Source organism: Rhinoraja longicauda, chromosome 2 (assembly GCF_053455715.1).
Source record: "Rhinoraja longicauda isolate Sanriku21f chromosome 2, sRhiLon1.1, whole genome shotgun sequence".
In the NCBI taxonomy this organism is placed as follows: domain Eukaryota; kingdom Metazoa; phylum Chordata; class Chondrichthyes; order Rajiformes; family Arhynchobatidae; genus Rhinoraja; species Rhinoraja longicauda.
In genome coordinates this window covers 55,264,343-55,288,575 of record NC_135954.1, presented here as the reverse complement: position 1 = coordinate 55,288,575, position 24,233 = coordinate 55,264,343, and the positions used below count along the sequence as shown (strand labels likewise).

Below are 24,233 nucleotides of genomic sequence, written 5' to 3'. Positions count from 1 at the left end.
GGAGCAGAGTAATAAACCACAACATCAGGAGAAAATATATTCTGACATAAGAAGTGCTTTCAGATGCATAAGGTTGGCTTCCTGTTGATGGACCATAAAATCAATATTAATGTATGCTTACTGAATCACTCACATGCTGTTTCCATTGGTACCCTTTTGTGAATCATGTGCACACGTAATTTCATGGCTACGGTATCACCAAAGGCAATTAGAGCATTTTGTTGCTATCTATTGGCATTACCTTTAACTGTAGTGGCATCGATCAATGAGTTGATTGTGGCATAAAATCTATAGCTGTCAAACATAAAATAAGTCAATACAATACAGAGTTGGCTGTAAATCTTACTTCAGTGTTTATTGTCAAGACAACATAACACAGAAGAGCTGTAGTAATCGAGTCTTGGTTCCATTGATATTACTCATGATTTGCTATGAGGACACTTGGAATGATTTGCAGGCTGCTCCATGTAAGAGACTTTGCTGGTGTGGTTTGGAAGTAGAGGTTATTCAAGCATAACCTACCCCTTAATGGATCCAACATATCTAAGTTCACACAGATGTCATCAGCTACTAGGAGAATAACAGAACATAGATGATTAGCTTTTGTGCAATACAAGAAAAAAAAGCATTTTCTGAGGCAATAAAATGTAATTGATTTGTTTATATATTGTTTATGAGATGCTCTATTTACTGTGCATTCTGATATGAAAATTAAATGTGCCATATTTATGCCTTTCTTGAATATCTTACTCTCCCAGGTATAACTAAAGAATAGTTAAAATGAGATCTCATGCTGCCGATTATCCTAAAGATAGAGTTTGTGAGTACCGCAGAGAGAGAAAAAAATAATCAAAGTTGAGTCTAATTTACCGCATATTGTACAAGCACTAAAACTGTTTAAGATGTGAGGTGGCACAAAAAATGGAATTACTGACGATGACTCGCAACCGAAGTCGTATCCCATTCTTTTGGATTTTTATTGATCCTGTATGCAGTTTCCAGATGTTTTGTTTCCATCTCAAAAGAGCCCTGGGCACATTAATAGAGCCAATTTAGGGCAATTGTTTTCAAATCCAAACCCTGATGCATGAAAGACAGTCTAAATCAGCAGTTGAAAAGAAAATTCACACCATGCTGACAGTGGCACTGGGTCATCGACGAAATGAATGGTATACATATTTGGCTTAGAGGTAAAAGTTTAGACATTAAATAAATCAGGCTTAGAATGTTAAAAAAAATAAGGGAACAATATATCCAGATTTTTGTCCATCTCATTGCTGAAGGTACATTTTGCTAACTAACATTGGGAAAAAATATTACTGTTGATAGACTTGATTTATGCTTGAAAATATGGAGATTATTGTTGGTGATAATGATTTGAATTTATATAGCAACTATCATACACAGACACGCACACACGCAAGCACACATATATAAACCAATGATGTCTCTTGGAAGTATAGTCACGGCACGACACTAAAAGGCAATTTGGAAGCACCAAGCCCCTACTGATAATAATGTGATAATAACCATAAATATCATAGGACACCTGGGATAAGACCCACACTCTCTCTCAAATTAGTGTCTTTGGTTCTCAGTGCACTCAAAAAAGCAGTAACAATATTCCATCAGTACAGCATTGGAGTGTCAACCAAGATATTTTTGGTATTTCTGCTCTCCGCAATGTTGTAGCAACAAAGTCACAACCAACAGATTTAAATGTGCGTTTTGGCTGATATTTCAATAACATCAATTATTTGTTTCACAAATTAAAACTGTGGATAATAAAATAATATTTGGGCTGTGGATAGGATTCAGAGTTGCTAAGCAGATAGGTAAACATGACCATTATTATTATTTATGTCCCATCAGTGCCAAATTAAACAATACCTAGGTTGGATTGCCAAACCACAACATTGTAGTCCCACCAGAAACGATTTGCTAACAGTAACTGTACGTGCAGATAAAACATCACAAACTCCATCTTATGATCAGTAAGCATGGTTTGTGGCAAAGTGCATTCATTTGCACATATTGTTTTGCATCATCAGCATTTAAAAAGCACAAAGTGCTGGAGTAACTGGCCTCCTTTACATTGGCAAGACCAAGTGTATACTAGGCAACCGCTTCGCTGAACACTTAGAACTCAGCCCGCCAAGGCCTGCTGGATCTCTCGGTCGCTAACCACTTAATCTCCTCTTCCCAGTCCTTTACTAACCTTTCCATCCCAGGCCTCCTCTCTTGCTAGAGTGAGACCACATGCAAATTGGAGAACCAGCACCCCATATTTTGCTGAGGTAGCTTACAACCTCATGGAATGAACATAGAATTCTCCAATTTTAGGTAACCAACCTACATACAATCCCACCCACTACACACATTTTCCCACCCCTTATTTTCTCCTCCTCTCTTCCCTGTGCTGCACCTGAATTCAAACCAATTTCTTCCCTTCCCCTCCCCCTCCACCTCTATTCCATCCTCTGCCTTCAAAATTCAGCTTCTATTCTTATCTTCTTATCTCACACTTTTTGTCTTTTCATCTTTGGCCTTTGTCCAACTATATGCCAATCAATCCCCTGACCTGTATCCATCTATCGCTTGCCAGGCTTTATTCTCCCACACTTCTCTTCCAGACCATCCCTTTCCCCCCCTCCCAAAACAATCAATCTGAAGAAGGATCCCAACCTGAAATGTCAACTATCCATGTTCTCCAGAAATGTTGTCTGACCCAATGAGTTACTCTAGCATTTGTCCCAATTTTTGTAAACCAGCATCTGAAGTTCCTTGTATCAATATTTTTAAAAAACATTTGGATAAGTACATGGATATGAAAGGTCGAGAGGCATATGAGCGAAATATGGTGAAAATAGCTGTCTTGGTCCATATGGATGAGTTGGTCCGAATGGCATGTTACTGTGCTCTATGACTTTATGACTACATGACACTCAATGGCTATGACTTCCAATAACACTGAGTCATGGTGAAGTTTCACGACACTTTCCTGCTTGCTTCTATGTAAAAAAAACCTTAAAGGATCTGAGATAGTCTTATCAAATCTGCCTGGATTACCTTGTTTTTATTTTCTGCATTCACTAAGGCCATGGTAACCATGCCTCCAGTGAACAAATTGATGATTATCTTAATTTTGGCCGGCAGCTACAAGTCAGACAGTGCATTAATTTATGATTAAAATATGGAATGAGGATCAATCAGGAATAAGCAATCATGATGTCAAAAAATAAGGTGCCCACAAGTTGAAAAAGCTGCGAATGACTTTCATCAGGTTGGTTTATTTTCAGTGCTTGCAGCTAATTATTGTTTCTGATCTAGGGACATAACTATTCAAAGTAAATTCAATTTCAATGTACAACGGCAATCAGTTGCTTCAGTGACTCAATATATAAATGCACAGAACAGTTTGATGCTGAATTACAAAGATGGGGAAGGCCACTTGTTTAATTTCTGCTCCATATTAAGTTGACTGCAGTTGGGTTTAATATACCCCTGCCCCAAGCCAGGAGGAGATAAATGACTGCCATTCTTATGCGTGGTTATTATTCAGTGACCTGGAACTGTCAGGTGAAGTTAAGATTCAGCTCTGCTTTAATGGCTATGAATTGTTCACTTTCTAAAATATCACACGAGGAGTGACCATTGGTGATGTGCAAAAATCAGAACAGTTAATGCCCACAGGTCCATGCCCCTCTATAGAACAATAGGCACCTATTGAACTGCTGGTGAACAGAGTAGTGACACATTATATAGAGCCTTCAACATTAGTCCCACTTACAGGACAATAATGGAATAATTACAAGACAAGCAAGGGTGGCCAGTTAATAGGTATCCACAGAATGGTTGCAACCTGTAAAGTAGATATCTGGAAAGTTTAAAAAAGGCTGGCACATACCGAATGCTTGATGTCTATAGATTGGCTCACACTCACAGAATGGCTGGTGCCAATACAACTTCCATTGCCTGTAGAACTGTAGGAAATTGAATTTGCCAGTGCAATAAAACTGATACTGCTATAAAGATGTCAATGCCTATTTAACTGTGGCCGCTATATATTAGTCAGCACCTCCAGAAGTGTTCGTGCCTACAGAAATCTATATGTCCATGAGATGGGGTCTTGACAAAAGTTCCTATCTGGGTGATAAAACAATAAATTCACAATGAAGTTCCACAATAAAAGTACTGGTAAAAAACATCTGTAAAATAAGAGTAGACACAAGGAACTGCAGATGCCAGTTTACAAAATAAAACACAAAATGCTGGAGTAAGTCAGCAGGTCAGGCAGCACCTCCGTTGTCTGACACACTGAGTAACTCCAGCATTTTGTGTCTTTGAGCTGTTAAAAAAAGAATATTGATCTGCAGTTTAAAACAATCTAATGATTTCATTGTTCGGTTTATAAATTCAGATTTTTTAAATATATGCTCATAATCTGTTCATGAGTGATTGGGCCATTCTGCAAATAAAGGTCCTTCATGTCAGTGGTTGAGAGGCAGGCAGCAGCTGTTATGATGTTGTGGAAGCATCGCTGGTTTGACATTATCAATCTGTGACTGTAACTAAAGAAGTGGATATGCTGCAGTGACAAGCAGGAGATCCCGTTGTCCTATTGTTCCATACAGAGGATAGCTTTCAAGCAAATATTTGGACACGTTGACAGCCATATTGAGAAGCACAGCAGTGTCATTAGGAATTTAGACATATTGAGTAACCCTCAGGGACTGGTGGGAGTCGAGGGAATGGGCCCGCAGAGGAAAGTCAGGAAAGCACAAGCTGCTTCATGGGTCGCCTGCATGTGTCCCAACGCCACAAAGCGGAATGTATTCCTTAATAGCGCTCATCTCAAGTGACTAAATCTTCTATTTTATTTATGGAATGGATTTCTCTGCTTCGTTTAAAAGGGAAATAAATTGCTCTGGTCAGAGATAACTGTTTGGTACAAATTACATAAATCATATAAAAATGCTGGCATTGTCAACTGCATCTGCTTCCCGTAGCTTGTGTATCATAATCTGTGCTAGTTTGTAGTGTTAAAGTGGGCAATCGAGATACACCACAGTGCAGAAATGATTTAAAATCCTTAGACAGGAGCGCTAATAATGTAATAATCAATTGACAGACCGCAATGTAGATTGACTTTACTTGTTATCGATAAATATCACTGTGGATGTCACTGTCAGCATCAGTTGTTCAGCACATTTCAATGGATCTTCCTTATGTTATGGATAACAGTCATGACACTCACATCTTCCATTTAATTTTTATCCATCCTATCCTATCCTATTGCGTGAGCGAGCGTAAGAGAGCTTTGGTTTGGAGAAGAACAAATAAATAAATGAATACCAGATAAATATGAAAATTTGAAGATAGAATTCCCTGAGAGATGTAATTCTAGCGGTTATGGCTGTGGACTGACTGAGCTTCTGGGCTGAAGTTTGGCATGCGTGGGACAAAAATAATTGCCTAGTTTTCTAGTTTGATTGGATATTGTGAAATACTATTCTATAAGACTTTGCTAGGTGGGTTAGTTGCATGCTGTCGACTCTGTTAAACCAACAGCAGCTAAACTGGCAGGTCAATGTCAGCAGCAATAATTTTTGGAGGCATTCCATTTTTTTCCTCTCCCTGACCCATTGTCATTTACAACCTACCTTCCTTAGCCTTTGCTTAAAGGTCAATCTCTACGGTGTTTAGCTTAGCTTAGTTTAGAGATATTGCCTCTCAGCTTAGAGGTGTTGCCCCTTTGGAGTTCCATTCTTGCCTTTTCTAAAGTTAATATCCTGCCAAATACTATCACCAAATAGCCATGTAATCAATTTTGGAATTTCCAAAGTTGCTTTCAATTACCCTTCCTTTTCCACTTTTAATTTCTGCATTGTTCATGAGCAAGATAGTTCGATGTACTATAACAACATTTAAAAGACATTTAGACAGCGACATGGATAGGAAAGGTTTAGAGGGATATGGGCCAAAGGTGGATAGGTGGGACTAGCATAAATGAGCCATCTTGGTTGGCATGGACGCTGGGCCAAAGGGACTGTTTCCATGTTGAATGATTCTACGATTCTAAGTGCTCACCACATTTAACTGAAGAATACCTCCGGTATTGTTGTTCTGTCATCCTTTGGCATTGAGCAAAAGTCCACAGTTTCCCCCAGCTGCATATTGTAACACCAGAACCGTACTGTTGAATTATTGGCCTGATTCTTTTCAATTGCTTCATTCCTTTATCTAGATGCTTGCACATTTAAAACTCAATGGTGTATAACATTAGAGTATGAATTATCTCCAAATTAGACCCAAATCTCACATCCACCCCATAAGAATATGATAATTATGTCTGAAATTTTGTTTATGTCCTGCATTCATAACTTGGTCAGATCACTCCTGAAATCCTTTACCTTGAATCATAACGCACCTAACATTGTTCATTGGTTGACTGAAATACAGCATAAGCACACAACACAAATTTCTCCTTTGTCACCCACATCTTTTCTTCTAAACGCATCCACTTCTCTGCAATGAGCTGTAATTTATCACATTGCTGAAAATAATGTAAAACCCTGGAATGGAAACACTAATTATGCAATAATCAGATGACAGGTCGCCATGTATATTGGTTTTTTTTTCTTGTTCTCACTACAAGCATCAGTCAATGGAGGTATTTCATTGGATTTTACTGGGAAGTATTTACGAGACTCAATGTCTTCTGTCACAAATATTGTAGTAAGTTTACAAAGGTTTTGCCTTCGAAAAGAGGTAACATTTCTTGAGGTGCGACACAGTACCACAGCTGGCAGAGCTGCTTCTTAACAGTGCTACAGACTCGGGTTTGATTCTAACCTCAGGTGCTGTCAGTATGGAGTTTGCACTCATGGGTTTCTTCCGGATGCTCCGGTTTTCGCGCACATCTCGAGGACATGTGGCTTTGTCGGTTAATTGGCCACTGTAAATTGCCCCTAGTTTGTAGACAGTGGAGTCAAACACGAGGTAACATAGAATTTTTGTGAATAGACCATAAACAATAGACAATAGGTGCAGGAGTAGGCCAGTCGGCCCTTCGAGCCAGCACCACCATTCAATGTGATCATGGCTGATCATTCTCAATCAGTACCCCGTTCCTGCCTTCTCCCCATACCCCCTGACTCCACTATCCTTAAGAGCTATATCTAGCTCTCTCTTGAATGCATTCAGAGAATTTGCCTCACTGCCTTCTGAGGCAGAGAATTCCACAGATTTACAACTCTCTGACTGAAAAAGTTTTTCCTCATCTTCGTTCTAAATGGCCTACCCCTTATTCTTAAACTGTGGCCCCTGGCTCTGGACTCCCCCAACATTGGGAACATGTTTCTTGCCTCAAACATGTCCAACCCCTTAATAATCTTATATGTTTCGATAAGATCCCCTCTCATCCTTCTAAATTCCAGTTTATAGAAGCCTTGTTGCTCCAGTCTTTCAACATATGACAGTCCCGCCATTCCGGGAATTAACCTAGTAAACCTACGCTGCACGCCCTCAATAGCAAGAATATCCTTCCTCAAGTTTGGAGGCCAAAATTGCACACAGTACTCCAGGTGCGGTCTCACTAGGGCCCTGTACAACTGCAGAAGAACCTCTTTGCTCCTATACTCAACTCCTCTTGTTATGAAGGCTAACATTCCATTGGCTTTCTTCACTGCCTGCTGTACCTGCACTTCCTTTCAGTGACTGATGCACTAGGACACCCAGATCTCATTGTACGTCCCCTTTTCCTAACTTGACACCATTCAGATAATAATCTGCCTTCCTATTCTTACCACCAAAGTGGATAACCTCACACTTATCTACATTAAACTGCATCTGCCATGCATCCGCCCACTCACACAACCTGTCCAAGTCACCCTGCAACCTCATAGCAACGTCCTCACAGTTCACACTGCCACCCAGCTTTGTATCATCTACAAATCTGCTAATGTTACTTTTAATCCCTTTATCCAAGTCATTAATGTATATTGTAAATAGCTGCGGTCCCAGCACCGAGCCTTGTGGTACCCCACTAGTCACTGCCTGCCATTCTGAAATTGACCCATTTTTTCCCCACTCTTTGCTTTCTGTCTGCCAACCAACTTTCTATCCATGTCAGTACCCTACCCCCAATACCATGTGCTCTAATTTTGCCCACTAATCTCCTATGTGGGACCTTGTCGAAGGCTTTCTGAAAGTCAAGGTACACCGGCTCTCCCCTGTCAATTTTCCTAGTTACATCCTCAACAAATTCCAGAAGATTAGTCAAGCATGACTTCCCCTTCGTAAATCCATGCTGACTCGGAACAATCCTGTTACTGCTATCCAAATGCTCCGCAATTTCGTCTTTTATAATTGACTCCAGCATCTTCCCCACCACTGATGTCAGACTAACTGGTCTATAATTTCCTGTTTTCTCTCTCCCTCCTTTCTTAAAAAGTGGGATAAAATAGGTAATTCATGGTTGGCATCGGCTCAGTGGGCCAAAGGGCAGGTTTCCATGCTATATCTTTCAAACAATCTGTAAATTAAAACAAATTTAAAACACATTTAAAAAGACAAATATATAAATTGACGGATGGATAAATAAATAAATAGATCTATAACTGAATAAATGGTTTAAAACAAAAATAGATGAATGCAAGGTCAGGTAAATATGAAAATCCCCAATACCTCTGCCTCCTCTGACCTCGATTTGGTTTGCCTTCTATTCCACTTATTTCAAAGTCTATCTCCCCCAGTCTGTCATTAGGACTATGTACTATGGGAGTAACTTTGGGAAAACAATGCCAATGTCTCAATAAAGCCTATTTATTCATTCTCATTTGATTTTTCCATGTTTATTCATCTTTTAGAGATCTAGACCAGCATTTATTGGTTATCTCAAATTCCGCTTTGGATGGTGCTGTGACCTGTCTTCTGAAGCATCTGGAATTCTGGTGAAGATATTCCCACAATACCTTAGGGTGGGAAGAATTGTACATTCAATAGGTGATATCTGGAATGCACTGAGGTGGTGGGAATGGATACAATCATTCTATTTAAGCAGCATTTAGAGAGGCACTTAAATAAGCAAAGCATAGAAGGATACATACCTAATTCTGGCAAATGGATTTGGTGTAGATGGGCAAAATGGCCATCATGGTTATAGTGGGCCAAAGGGTCGATTTCTGTGCTGTACAACTCTATAATTTATACCCTGAAAATGTTGCGTACATTGGAAGTCTAACCAGGGCAAGACATACAGAGTGAATGGCAGGAATGGCAGTGAGTGCTCTGGAGTGTGTTGTGGAGCAGAGGGATCTAGGAGTGCAGGTACAGAGTTCCTTGAACGTGTCATCACTGGTAGATAAGGTGATCAAGAAGGCTTTCGGCACATTGGCCTTCATCAGTTAGAGTATTGAGTAAAGAAGCTAGGATGTTATGTTATAGTTGTAAAAGACGATGGTGAGGCAACATTTAGAGTATTGTGTTCAGTTTTGGTCACTCCGCTTGAGTATTTTTTAGCTTTTAGTTTTAGACATACCACGTGGAAACAGGCCCTTCAGCCCACTGAGCCCGCCCGACCAGCGATCCCTGAAAATTAACACTAACCTACACATGCTTGGGACAATTTTACATTTCTACCAAGCCAATTAACTTACAAACCTGTATGTCTTTGGAGTGTGGGAGGAAACTGAAGATCTCGGAGAAAACCCATGCAGGTCACAGGGTGAATGTACAACCTCCACACAAACAAGCACCCGGAGTCAGGATTGAACCCGGGTCTCTGGCGCTGTACGGCAGCAACTCTACCGCTGCACCACCATGCTGCCCTGTTAAATATTCCTGTTATTGGAAAAATATTGCTAAGCTGGAAAGGGTGCAGTGAGGATTTACGAAGATATGCCAGGACTTGAGGGCCTGAGGTATAGAGAGAGGTTGAACAGGCTAGGACTTTATTCCTTGGAGCACAGGAGAATGAGGAGGTGTTCTTATAGAGGTGTATAAGATATAAGAGGAATAGATGGGATAAATGCACAGCCTATTACCCAGAGTAAGGGAATCAAAAAACAGAGGATATAAGTCTAAAGTGAGGGGGGAAAGCTTTAGCAGCAACATGACAGTCCACTTTTGTATACAAAGGGTGGGAGGCATATGGAATGAGGTGTGAGTGGCGATAATTGAGGCAGGTACTATCACAGCATTTAAAACACATTTGAACATGTATGGGGATGGAATAGACAGAGGGATATGGGGAAAATGCAGGCAGATGGGTCTAGTGTAATTGGGGCATGTTGGTCAGCATGAGCAAGTTAGGCTGAAGGGTCTGTTTCCACACTGTATGACTATGACTCTCTAAAAAGATGTTGCTGTCCCATGTTTCCTGTTTGAGAGTTTATCAGATACTGCAGGATTAGTCTAGTAGAGAAAATGTGGTCCATATTTAGGCTGTATACACTGTAGTCATTGTGCACCAGTGGTGAAGGGCATGAATGTTTAAGGTGAAGGATGGGGTATCGATCAAGCAAGATGTTTTTTGAATTGAATTGAATAATTGAATTGAATAATTGAATAAATTTTATTAACCAAGTATGTATACATACAAGGAATTTGCCCTGTTGCTTTGCTCGCAAGTAACAACATGACAAACAGTAAACAATTAAGAATAAAACATTATAATTTGCACATGTGGAGAAAGAAATAAAATACCAAAGCAAAAGAAGGCGACAGACTTTTGGTTGTTGAGTAGAGCGACTGCTCGCAGAAAAAAAGCTGTTTTTATGTCTGGCTGTGGCGGCTTTGACAGTCCGGAGTCGCCTTCCAGAGGGAAGTGCTTCAAAGAGTTTGTGGCCAGGGTGAGAGGTGCCAGAGATGGTCTTACCCACTCACTTCCTGGCCCTTGCAGTATACAGTTCATCAATGGGGGGGGGGGGGGGGGGGGGGGGGGGGAGGTTGCAGCCAACAACCTTCTCGGCTGATCGAACGATGTGCTGCAGCCTCCGGATGTCGTGCTTGGTGGCTGAGCGAAACCAGACCACGATGGAGAAGGTGAGGACAGACTCTATGATGGCAGTATAAAACTGGACCATCATTGCATGTGGCAGATTGTGTTTTCTCAGCAGCCGCAGGAAGTACATCCTCTCTTGGGCCTTTTTGACTGTGGAGTCGATGGTGGCCTCCCATTTAAGGTCCCTGGAGATAATGGTTCCAAGGAACTTAGATGACTCCACAGATGTGACTGTGGTGTTGTTGATGGTGTGTGGGGGGAGGGGAGAGGGAGCTCTCCTAGGGTCCACAATCAATTCCACTGTCTTAAGAGCATTGAGTTCCAGGTTGTTGCGAAGGCACCAGGATGCCAGCTGTGTCATTTCCTATCTGTAGGCAGATTCCTCCCCATCCTGGATCAGTCCAATCAGGGTTGTGTCATCCGCAAACTTGAGAAGCTTGACAGAGGAGTCTGTGGAGGTGCAGTCAGTTGCTGTAGAGAGAGTAAAGGAGAGGGGAAAGTACGCAGCCTTGCGGTGTTCCTATGCTGAGGGTCCGCAGGTCCAAGATGTGCATTCCTAGCCTCACATGCTGCTTCCTGCCTGTCAGAAAGTTGGTGATCCACTGACAGAGGGGTCAACTGGGAGAGTTTGGAGTGTAGTAGCTCTGGCACAATGGTGTTGAATGCAGAGCTAAAATCCATAAACAAAATCCTTGCATAGGTCCCCTGGCTGTCTAGGTGCTGGAGGATGAAGTGCAGGCCTAGGTTGACTGCGTCATCCACTGACCTATAGGCCCAATATGCAAACTGCAGGGGGTCCAGCAGGGGGTTTGTGATATTTTTTCAGCTGGGCCAGCACAAGTCTTTTCCTGCATAGCTTTGACTTTTCTGAATGTTGAAGTGGTGCTCATCAGAGCAACTGGGCAGTTTACCATCACTCGACCAACTCATGTGCCTTGAAGATGGTGGAAAAGCTTTGGGTGTCAGGAAATGAATTTTACACTGCAGGATACCCAACCTATGACCTGCAGTGTCTTCCAGATCAGTTTTTTAATCTTTACTTTTCACTTTGTTGTTGCTCTGGACTGATTCTTTGAAATTATTTTTGAGATTCAAACAAGATTAAAACAGTTCAAAGATATGAGAATAGGATGGATAAATGTGATTCAAACCATTTTAGGCATGATTTGCAATTACCAATAGACTATTTAGGCTGAATGGCCTGATTTAGTATCTTCAATCAAAACCAAATGTTGCAATTCTCGCTGCTGCTGATTAAAATTAAACTCTTGATTATGAATCTAGATAAAATAGAATTATGATTACTTTAACTGAAATTTTACCTTCAAAATAATGTCAAGCAAAATAATTCAATATATAATTGAATTGAATACTTTATTGTTACATGTGACAAGTCACAGTGAGATTATTTGTTTGCATTCTCAAGGTCTGCAATAGTCACCACATAAAGGGCGCTGACAAAGTTACAAAGTGTGCCAGGTCCACCCTTGTTCTCCCCCCCCCCCTCACGGTGGTCCCCCGTTGTTCGCCCCCCTCCCACGGCACGTCCTCCTTTGTTCTTCCCCCCTTCACGACGGTCCCCACACATAGGGGTCCTCCTTTGTTATATAACCTGAAATATAACCACATTTTATTGAAATACTTACATTAATATAATTTTTCTGAAACATACCGATGTCAACGTAAGCAGTTGCAGCATTTAACATTCATGTATCATTCCTCTTCCACTATTATAGTGGAGACACTAACTGATTAAAAATAAACAGATTACTGCCTGAGTTGAAATCTTGGACTAAAGAATGTCACACAAACACATTAATCTCTCATCCTTCAATATTATCAACACTTCATTGCTGAGCTTTAGAGTCTTCTCCAGTGGAAATATAAGAACAATACCATAAAGGCTGTTAGTCTTCATTGCAAAATAAACATAATGTGAAACATTGCTTCATCTTCCTGCAGACTTCCTAATATTATTTTATTCCAGTTTTAAAGGCAATTATATGATATTTTTAAACAATATAAGGACGTCAATATATTATATAAATGTCGAAAGCATACTGTAATAAATCAGTGTATGAAATATATAAGTTCTATATTTCTCTATTTCCTTAGGTAAATAACTCAAGCATAATATTTAAGGTAATAGAGTGTGGCTTAAAGGATTTATTTGTATTTATTTTCATTCACTACCTAAAAAAAGGGAGTTGATAGCAGGAAACTTCTGCATATTTAAAAAACATATATATATATATGGTTCGGCATGTGGAATAACAATATTTACAGAGCTATGGGTCAAGGGATAGAAGGTGGAAGGAACCCAGATTGATCGTGTGATAAACACATTGTGCCAAACGACCCTCTGCTGCTGTTAATTCCCATGAATGTATGGCTCCATAACTCTATGGCTTTCCTGGAGATCTCTTTCAAAGGCCAGCGCAGGCACAAAGGATTGAATGGCCCCAAACAATACCCTGCGATTCAATGATTTTACGATTTTATTATACTGAATTAATACACTGCAGAGAGTAATCAAAAACCCAGCATCCATTTGGGCCGTCTGAAAATACCATGCAGAGAATGAACTCGCAGAGTTTAAGCTCGGCATCTGTGAGCAACATTGTTTCAGAGTCTGACCAGTCTGGAGAAGGGTCTCGACCCAAACGTCAGCCATTCCTTCTCTTCAGGGATGCTGCCTGTCCCGCTGAGTTATTCCAGCTTTTTGTGTCAATCTTCGGGTTAAACCAGCATCTGCAGTTCCTTCCTACACAATACTAATAAGATACCTAGATTCTAATGTGGTAGGAAGTTGTGGGCAATTTCCCTGCTGCCAATCACATCATTCAGCACATTAAAAACAAAAGTAGCTCGCCCCCCCCACCACCCCCACCACCCCCCACACCACCCCCCACACCACCCCCCACCACCACAACTACTGCTGATAGAATGAAAAAAATGATAGCCCACAGAGGGCTTTAAAAAAATATTATTAATATATGTTTAACCTGGCGTGGAGTCTTTGATGAGCAGGCAGCTGATGTCGGCGAGTTGTAATGTTAACAAGAGGGTGTGAAAGTTCCATGTAATGTCATTCCAACATGTTATCTAAATTGACTCCTGGAAAACTGTGTGACCCGAATGAGATAAAGCAAAGCTGTTGGCAATCGCAGGTAGATGTAGATGTGTTGACGGCATATTTTGATGAATAAATTTAGCTCAACATCTTTTAAATGTCTTAATTGAACAACTGTGTGTGCTATGACGTGCCCAGCCTGTAGGTATGTATACTGTACTTTCTATCCGTGCGGTTATTACACTGCTGCAAGGCAGAGGCAGCTTTTACATTTCTCCTTTGTTCCTGCTTTATTTTCCATTCTACTAGATTCCAATAAATATTTAAGACCGGCAACTGCGTGCCTTAAGTCTGTTTCCAGCTGCATTGACGGCTTTATTAATACATAAATTCTCCTGTGTAGCTTTGAACCGGGAGGGAGGCAGGTTACCCGAGCACAGCAATGATCACAGCCAATGGCTCAAAAAATCGTTCCGGTTGTATCACAGTGCACCAAGGGTGCGCGCTGTTTTAATACAAATCTTTTATGATAAGGGCTCACTTTAACTAAACGTCTTCACCGCACCCCCCCACCCCCACCCCCCAACCCCACCCCCACCCTCGACGTTTCCAAAGCCATCAGCCTGGAACAGACAGGATTCTCAAGTGACACAGCCTTTCCTCGGACACATCCACAATGACCAAAAAGCTCTCAGCACGGGGAATGTGCTTTTGATTTATTAATCAGGTCAGTGAACATCCCACAGCTCAGGGGAACAGGCAGGAGCGCGTCGGAAGAGTCATGGGCTTCTGAGTGCTAAATGTACATGCAAACATCTGAATGAAACATGGTGCACGCAATCTGCCCGGAGATCGCGAAGGGATTTGCTTCTGTTTTTCTTTCTACTCCGAGTACAGTGAAGTTTCTATGAAGACCAGACCTGGTATTGAAGGATACGACTGGTATAACCACTGCTGACCACATTCGAGTGTGCAGCTCCATCAACAGAGAGTTCCAATTAAGGTAAGTGCCTCTCATCTGGTCTGCCTGTGTTTCAGTGCAGAAGTACCATTAGGCACTAATAAAGCGTGAGTTGACAGTTTGTTCTGTTGTATTTCACCCCGTGATTTTGCATTTGTTCTGCAGAGAATCACCATTATGTTGCCCTTGTGAATCTTATACCACATTGAAGTAAAGGGGAGGTGATCATTTTCTGGCTGGTATGATATTCGATTTTCTGAAGAAGAAAAACAACAGCATTTTTCTCTCGCGGACCAGTCGAACAATTTGGTTTTTTTCTCTCTCTGTGGAACAGCTTTATTTCTGAGTACTTGAGCGCTGCAGTTCATCTTTTGGTTCTTGTGGAATCATGGTTAGTGATAAGAAAACTATAAAATAAATATTTGCTCATGGTCATGTTCGTCAATATTGTAATGAAGATTAGCCTGTCAACGTACTGATCTGCAAAGATTCTCCACTGCAATACTGGTGCAAATCTCTGTGAGCGAACCCAGGCAGAGCATGGGATTGTGTCAGGGTAAATACGCATGGCTCGCAACTTGCTCGTGTGCTTGCCTTTAGCATGCCGTTTGGAAATCAAAAGTAGGCGGGGGGCGGGAGGGGTGCTCAGCTCAGCTCTTATTAAATGTGTGGGAAGGAACTGCAGATGCTGGTTTACGCCGAAGATAGACACAAAATGTTGGAGTAACTCAACGGGACAGGCAGCATCTCTGGAGAGAAGGAATGGGTGACTGTGGAAGTCTGAAGAAGGCTCTCGACCCGAAACGTCACCCACTCCTTCTCTGCAGAAATGCTGCCTGTCCCGCTGAATTACTCCAGCATTTTTGTGTCTAGCTCTTATTGAACTTCACACATAAAAACATAGTACTGCCTTATTAATCTTTGATTGGGAGTCCATTCAATCTGCCTCGGTTCAGATGTGTGAACTCTGAGGCTTTCATTTCACTATGGGGAATTATTTTATTCAGCTCTCCATGAATGAGGGTAACTACTGAAATATAGTCCCAAGAAGCAAGAAGAAGCAGCATACTTCTTCTTACAAATATGAAAGGCTCAGATAAAAAAAATAAGGTTAATGAAAGCTTCCATTCACTGACTGAATGACCACATTTATTTGCCTTGATCATTTTTTTTTCAGATTCCTAAACTCAATCTATTGTTTGCTGTATCACCAATGATATCCTGTTGTCGATTGATGTGTATCGAAGTAAACATAGGGCGGAGGGCAGAATTCAGTGAATATGATGACTAATTTCAGTTGATACTGTTTCATCATAATTTTGATGAATGGCTATTGACTCTCTGCAGATACTGCCTGACTAGCTGAACATTTTGATGCACTTTGCGCTTTTGTTGAAGATTTCCAGCAGCTGCAGTTTTCTGCCTTGGCATTTTAATGTGGAGACTTTACAATAATGTGAAAAATATTTAGTTGTGGTGCGTGAAGGTGTCTTGCAAAGAGTTAATCAATAATTCATAATAATCACGTCAATCAGTCTTTTACTGAAAGTCAGAAATTGATCCCTTCCATGTGTGTTTCTGGTTGTTAGTATCACTGCCTAAAAAAAGTAGGTATTAAAGTACGTGTGCACCTTTGAAATGACCTGGTGCCACTGGCCTCTGTGGTCGCTGTGAGCCACCACAGGTTTTGTTTAGTTTAGGGATACAGTGTGGAAACAGGCCCTTTGGGCCCACAAAGTCAAAGCCGAACAGCGATCACCCATACACGAGTTCAATGTTATCCCTGTTTTGCATCCTTCACACTAGAGGCAATTTACTGAATCCAGTCAACATACAAACCTGCACGTCTTTGGAATAGAAACATAGAAACATAGAAAATAGGTGCAGGAGGAGGCCATTCGCCCTTCGAGCCAGCACCGCTATTCATTCTGATCATGGGTGATCATCCACAATCAATAACCTGTGCCTGCCTTCCCATATCCCTTGATTCCACTAGCCCCTAGAGCTCTATCTAACTCTCTCTTAAATCCATCCAGTGATTTGGCCTCCATTGGCCTCTGTGGCAGAGAATTCCACAACTCTCTGGGTGGAAAGGTTCCTTCTCACCTGTTTTAAATGGCGAGAAGGAACTTTTTCAACCAGAGTTGTGAATTTGTGGAATTCTTTGCCACAGGGGGCAGTGGAGGCCAAATCACTGGATGGGTTTAAGAGATAGTTAGATAGAGCTCTAGGGGCTAGTGGAATCAAGGGATATGGGGAGAAGGCAGGCACGGGTTACTGATTGTGGATGATCAGCCATGATGACAATGAATGGCAGTGCTGGCTCGAAGGGTCAAATGGCCTCCTCCTGCACCTATTTTCTATGTTTCTATGTAGGAGGAAACTGGAGCACCCAAAGTAAATCCATGCGGCCACAGGGAGAATGTACAAACTGCACCTGTCGTCAGGATCGAACCCGGGTCTCTAGCGCTGTAAGGCAGCATCACTACCTCTGTGACACGTATCACCCAGGGACCGCCTGGATCTTTTCCACATAGAGTCTGGTGCTGGATGTATTGGAAAATGCTATGAAGAAGGATAATGCCATTGGAAAAGAATAAGGAGTATACTGCTTTTTTTAAATGATTTTCTATCATAAGGTGAATTTATATTATCAAATATTTAAGAAACAATCTTAACAGATGAATTACTAATATGGAAATCCTGCTGCTAACAGCTCAATCTTGACAGGGCAGTTCCTTTGACTTTTCTTCTTTGCCAAGTATCTTTTATTATTTATAATGTAGTAAAGTCACTCTAACAATTTTTGGGAGACCACCAAATACAGCACCACAATAAAAGAGGCTTTGTAGATGATTTATCATGAAATTCCCTCCTTTTACAGTACAAATCACATCCTGCCATCTAGCCCAAAGCACAGATGTATATGTATTGCCAAAGGTATTCTACCCAATCAAAGCTGTGAAGTTGACAGGAATGCATGCTACTCTTTCCCCAATGACTTTTTCCCCATGTATTCATGAGATAAAAAGATTGCACTTAGCTGTTCTCATCTTTATGATCCTGCAGCTCCAATTTATTCAAATATAACCAAAAATATAATCACAATCCAAACTCTGCATTTTCATATGCGTTTGTCTACCTGGCCATAACCTATTGACATCAGAAAGACAAAAAATCGAAACAGATCCCCATAGATCTGGCAATGCTTTGGTGTAAGTCGATACGGATGGGGAAAAAAAGTCTATAGGACTCCGACTGTTGTAGAGAATTATCCCGGTACAATCAATGACTGTCCGAAGAGCTCAGGAGCCAGAACCAGCAAACAACAACCCTCCAGGAGTATACTAGAAGGAACAAAGTAAACTCTGCATTTCATTTCAAAAAGTAATTTTTTTCCCCCCTGCACATAATTGTATGTTGATCTTGCTGTTTCTGAAATCCAACTCCACAGAAGTCAGTGGAGTGAATTTCAGAAGTGGAGTTCAAGAAACATAAAATACGTTTGGGTCTCGACCCGAAAAGTCACCCATTCCTTCTCTCCTGAGATGCTGCCTGACCTGCTGAGTTACTCCAGCATTTTGTGAATAAATACCTTCGATTTGTACCAGCATCTGCAGTTATTTTCTTAAAATACGTTATGATGATCTAAGTACATAAACTGTAGAGTGAATTTCTACACCACATGTGAATTCTGAAAATTAGAAAGGAGCATATACAATATTGAGGCTATTGCAAGGCAATCTTCATCTATTTAGGGAAAAGTCAATATCAGGTGTTATAACTAATGTTAATGTGCTCTAGCAGCAACCGATAATACCTCAATAAGTGGTTGCTTTTCAAACAGGAAACGAGATTAGTGGATTGAGATGCTAGATTGAATTTCCAAAAGGCATTTGATAATGTTTCTCTAACAAGGTTTCTAAGGAGGTCTCAATCTGCCAGAAATGAAGATCGATTCATCACATGAATTGAAAATTCTTTTTAAGAACCAAAAGCTAATGATCAATACTGATTGTTTAGTTTAATGCTGGGTATAAACTGAGACATATCAGAGTTTGTCTAGGAACTCTGGTGTTTACCTTCTTTGGGGAATGTTTGGATGCAATCATTTCCTTGCATGCAGAATTTAGTTATAAGGGAATGTTATGTGAATAGATAAAGACTAATGCCATTACAGGATTATGAACTGGTATAACACATTGGCTAAGAGAAAACAGATGCATTTGTAATGCCTTTAATATAATATGATGCATACTGGTACAGAACCATGAAATTATAAGAAAGCAGAGGTGGAGAATTAAAGATAATGGGGGGATTGGGTGGAATTGTCATAAATAAGTTAAACAGTATTGTGATATACTGTATTGTAGTATTGTAACAGTAGTATTATAAAACAGTATTGTCACATATTGTAACGTACTTCAGGCATCTAGTTCCACTGAAATCAATGATACCATGTGTTCATATAAGCTGCTGATTCCTTCACACTTGTTTAGTGCTAGCAACCAAACCAAAACTTCTCCCCCAATTGAGGGAACTATGAATTATGATCCACCATTGCAAACTTTTGTAGGTTACTAACTAGGCTATTCAGGTGCTGAAGTGGATTGCAAGGCCATTTAATTGTAAATGAAAACAAGTTATTCAAACCCACAGAAGACTTTTAGGGTAATTACTTTTGGAATGTTGTGTGCAGTTTCAGGAAATTTAATATGTAAAGAATATTGATGTATGGGAAGACATTCATTACTAAATAAATAGAGCGAATCTTGGGTTTAGTGTTTGAAGTTATGCAGACAAATCCACAGAACCACAGTTATTTGTCTGGATGAAAGCAATCAAACAGTTCATCATTAAGATCTTGAATGTTGAAAGAGCCACTGAAAATGTAGCTGCAACACGGTTACTTCATAATTAGAGCAGTCCAGAGAATTCTATTCTGACATTTTGTGGATTTCATCATGAACAATGTCCACTGTTTTTCCAGCAGACATGTCACTCATACAGACATGGGTAACAGGTCTCTTAGACTCATGTAAAATACCTTTGGTAGAATCACTGGTCTTTTCCACAAACCCTACAATATATTCACTTTGTAATTTTCTTTTGATAATTTGTCCTTTCACTGACTCCTTGAACTTGTTTATTTTGCTTGTATATGATACAGCTTTTTAAAAATGATCTTATAGAATCACAGTGTTGTAACGCAAGACAAAATCTGTTACTGAACATAAGCATGCAGGTACAACAGGCTTTGAAGAAAGCTAATGGCATGTTGGCCTTCATTGCGAGAGGATTTGAGTTTAGGAGCAAGGAGGTCCTACTGTAGTTGTACAGGGCCCTGTTGAGACCACACCTGGAGTATTGTGTGCAATTTTGGTCTCCTAATTTGAGGAAGGACATTATTGCTATTGAGGGAGTGCAGCGTAGGTTCACCAGGTTAATTCTCGGGATGGCAGGATTGACGTATGATGAAAGAATGGGTCCACTGGGCTTGTATTCACTGAAATTTAGAAGGATGAGAGGGGATCTTATGGAAACATATAAGATTCTTAGAGGATTGGACAGGGTAGATGCAGGAAAAATGTTCCCGATGTTGGGGGAGCCAGAACCAGGGGTCACAATTGAAGAATAAGGGGAAGGCCATTTCGGACTGAGATGAGGAAGAACATTTTCACCCAGAGAGCTGCGAATCTGTGGAATTCTCTGCCACAGAAAGCAGTGGAGGCCAATTCACTGGATGTGTTCAAGAGAGAGTAAGATTTAGCTCTTAGGGCTAGCGGAATCAAGGGATATGGGGGAAAAGCCAGAAAGGAGTACTGATTTTGGATGATCAGCCATGATCATATTGAATGGTGGTACTGGCTCGTATGGCCTACTCCTGCACCTATTTTCTATGTTTCTATGACCCCATTTAACTTCTAATTGATCTGAGGAATGATTGTCCCCGACAACAATGGTGAGAAAGTATTAGAGGAAGTGTGATTAATTTCCAGGTACAGACAATAAAATAATGAGAACCACAGTGTGGGGAACAATGGACAACTGTTAATGCTGCTGTCTCACAGTTCCAAGGACCATTGATAAATCCTCACCTCTGTTGCTATCTGTGTCAAGCTTGCACATTTTCCTTATGTCTGCCTAGGATTCCCCCAATGACTCACATCCCCACAAGCCAAACATGTGTGAATCAGTAGATGAACTGACAATTGTAATCAGGAGCAATTTCATGGTAGTTTGGAGGAAATAGGTTACAGGGGAAATTAGCGGGGAATGGAATTGCTCAGTTCAGTTTAGTTTATTGTCACATGTACCAAGGTACAGTGAAAAATTTGTTGTTGCTTATTCACCAGTCAGCAGAAAGACAATACATGATTACAATCGAGCCATTACAGTGCAAAGTTACTGCTCTGTGAGCTGATAGAGACTCAATGGACCTAAATGAACACTTTTTAAACCCAGGCAACATCTTGGTAAACCTCTTTTGCACTCTCTCCAAAACCTCTACATCCGAACCAAAGTTTTCATACAGCTGCAACGTGACTTCCTAACTCTCACACACAATGACCCGACTGATAAATGCAAGCATACCATTTGCCTTCTTTATCATTATGTTTGCTTGTGTTGATATTTTCAGGGAACTATGGACATGGACCCCAAGACCTCTCTGCATATCAAACGTTATTAGGGCCATGCCATTAACTGTAGACTTCCTCCTTGCATCCAACCTCCCAAATGCAACAACATGCACTTGCCCAGATTAAATGCCATCTGCCATTTCTTTGCCCATATCTGTAACTGATCTATATCCTGGTCTATCCTTTGACAAATTTTTCCACTCCACCATTTTTTGTGTCAGCTGCAAACAAACCAAACAACCCATCTATATATTTATTTATATATATATATATATATTTGGGGTATGACCTGAATATATCGTATATTTATAGGTAACAGCGATTGCGGCAAAACGGTGAACCGTAGCGCCACGGTTTTTGCACCGCCTTAATCGCCAACCTCCCGGACGACCGGCCGTGATATTTTCATTTAATTTGGTCGCATATTTTTTGTTAGAGGTTTAAAAGCGCTGCCCCCCCTGATTTATTGAAGGTTTTCAGGGTGGCGCTGTTGTGCGGCTGTGCTCAGCACGCATGCGCGGCATCTCCTCACTCTGTGCTCAGCACGCATATATATCTGTGATTCGGCTGATTACGGCAAAACGGTAAACCGTAGCGCCACAATTTTTGCGCCGCCTTAATCACACCGCTGGACGCTTGCTGAAAATGATGTTTTTATTTAATTCGGTCGTTTATTTTTTAAGTTACAGAGGTTTAAAAGTCAAAACTTTTTTTCTCTCAGTTATGTCGGCTGATTTCGGCAAAAACGGTGAACCGTAGCGCCACGGTTTTGTGCACCGCCTTAATCACCACGCTGAATGCTGGTGGAAAATGATATTTTTATTTGATTCGGTCGTGTGTCTTTTAAGTCAGAGGTTTTAGTAAAAAAAAATAATTTTCAGCCGTTTTTTCCATTGCCTTCAGCGTGTGACGTCAAAATGCCCATGTGACAAGAGCTCGCGCAACCCCCCTCCTACTGATTTATTGAAGGCTTTCAGCGTGGCGCTGCTGTGCGTATGGGCTCCCCTCTCCTCTCTCTCCCCTTGCTTCTCTCCTCTCTCCCACACCCGGGAGACCCGGGTGGGGAAAGGGGGGATGGGGGAGAGTAAGAGTGTGTCTGGGGGAGAGAGAATGGTGGCGGGGTCTGAGAATGGGGACTGGGAAAGAGGGGTACTGGGAAAAGGGGAGGTCGTGGGGAAAGGGGGGGTGTGGGGAGAGTAAGATTGGGGTTGGGGGAGGAGAGAATGGAGGGTGTGGGAATGGGCCCAACGGGCCCTCTTCGCTAGTATATATATAAAATCTTGTATATTTGTTTGATTATTTGTTCCCGAAAGGCAGCCAAAATGGTACACGATAGCGGCCTACCTTACTCACCATTGGCCTGCAGTTGGCCTGCAGTTAATAAATCACTCCCACTTGCAGTGCTCGTCAGCCGCGCCTGCACAGTAATACCTCCGTGTTCGACGTCACAATGGGAACACAGTGGGTCTGCGGCTGCACGGTTGGGCCCCGTTGATCTAATACTTACGTGTTCATCTTGTGTCACAATGGTAAGATGGCCACCGGATCCTCGCGTGCGCTTTTGGGGGAGGGTTACCATTTTAAGATCGCCATTTGATTGGCTCTACCACCACCATCCCATGTGGGGTGTCCTAATTGGCTCCTACCGTTCCCCCCCATGTGGGGTCGATTGATTGGCTCCAACCTCTCGCTCGATGCCTGAATGGTCGCTGTTCCCACGTCGGTCCCACGTGCGGAGGAACGCCGCCGTTGTTCTGATTGGTTGCTGGCTCTTCCCGCTCAAAGCCTGCTCGATGTCCGCTGGGGCTTCTTCCCGCTCAAAACAACGGCCGTCGCCGTCGAGCAGCCACTGTAGGAGAGGTTTGCACCCTACGGGTCCACGTGTCGCTCTGGCCGCCGCGATGGCCACTCGGGGCCGTGGTGAGCGACTCCCTCTCCCCTTTTCTCTCCCCCCTCGCCCGCCCAGGGCCCCGGGGAAGACTCCCTGGCTGGCAACGGGCCCAACGGTCATCAGTTGGGGAAGGGTTGCCAGGCCCGCAGGAGAGGTTTGGGCTCAATGGCTCAACGGTCGTCTAGTATATATATATATATATATATATATATATATATATCTCAAACAATGGCCATCCTAACATTGATCTGCAATGGGTAAAACAGCTCTAAATCCTAACAACCAAAGCACCATTGATCTCATGCATCTTAATCTTCTGGATTAGTCTACCATGAAGGATCATGTCAAATGCCTTATTAAAATTCACACAGACTACATATTTTGCTCTACCCTCGAGAATCACTTTTGTTACCTTTTCCGAAAACTTCACTTCCTTAAAAAAAGTTGTGTGAAGGTGCAGCAAATGTAAATGGAGATAATTAATGCCTTCCACAACACAATGTTTTAGTGCAGACACAAAGGACTGCAGATGCTGGAATCTAGTGCAAAAAAAATGATGCAAGTTGAGCACAGCAGGTCCAGCAGCATCTGTTGAGGGTAATGTCCAAGCCTTGAGGAAGGTTCCCAATCTGAAAATCACCTATCCATGTTCTTCAGAGATG

General features: G+C 41.6%; 1 protein-coding gene across 4 annotated transcripts in view; it reads left to right on the top strand.

Moving 5' to 3' along the window:
• The window catches only part of LOC144604713 (cadherin-12-like), a 576,800-nt gene that overhangs the window by 290,086 nt on the left and 262,481 nt on the right, over positions 1–24,233 (top strand). The window contains exons 1-2 of one of the 4 annotated variants that reach the window (XM_078419367.1): positions 14,130–14,175; positions 14,976–15,081. The exons of 1 other annotated variant lie outside the window; for it this stretch is intronic. The gene's annotated coding sequence lies outside the window, so the exon portion shown is untranslated. Of the gene's footprint in view, positions 1–14,129; positions 14,176–14,215; positions 14,284–14,723; positions 14,806–14,975; positions 15,082–24,233 lie in introns of those variants that run through there. 2 more of the 4 variants (XM_078419374.1, XM_078419375.1) reach the window with 2 other exon arrangements.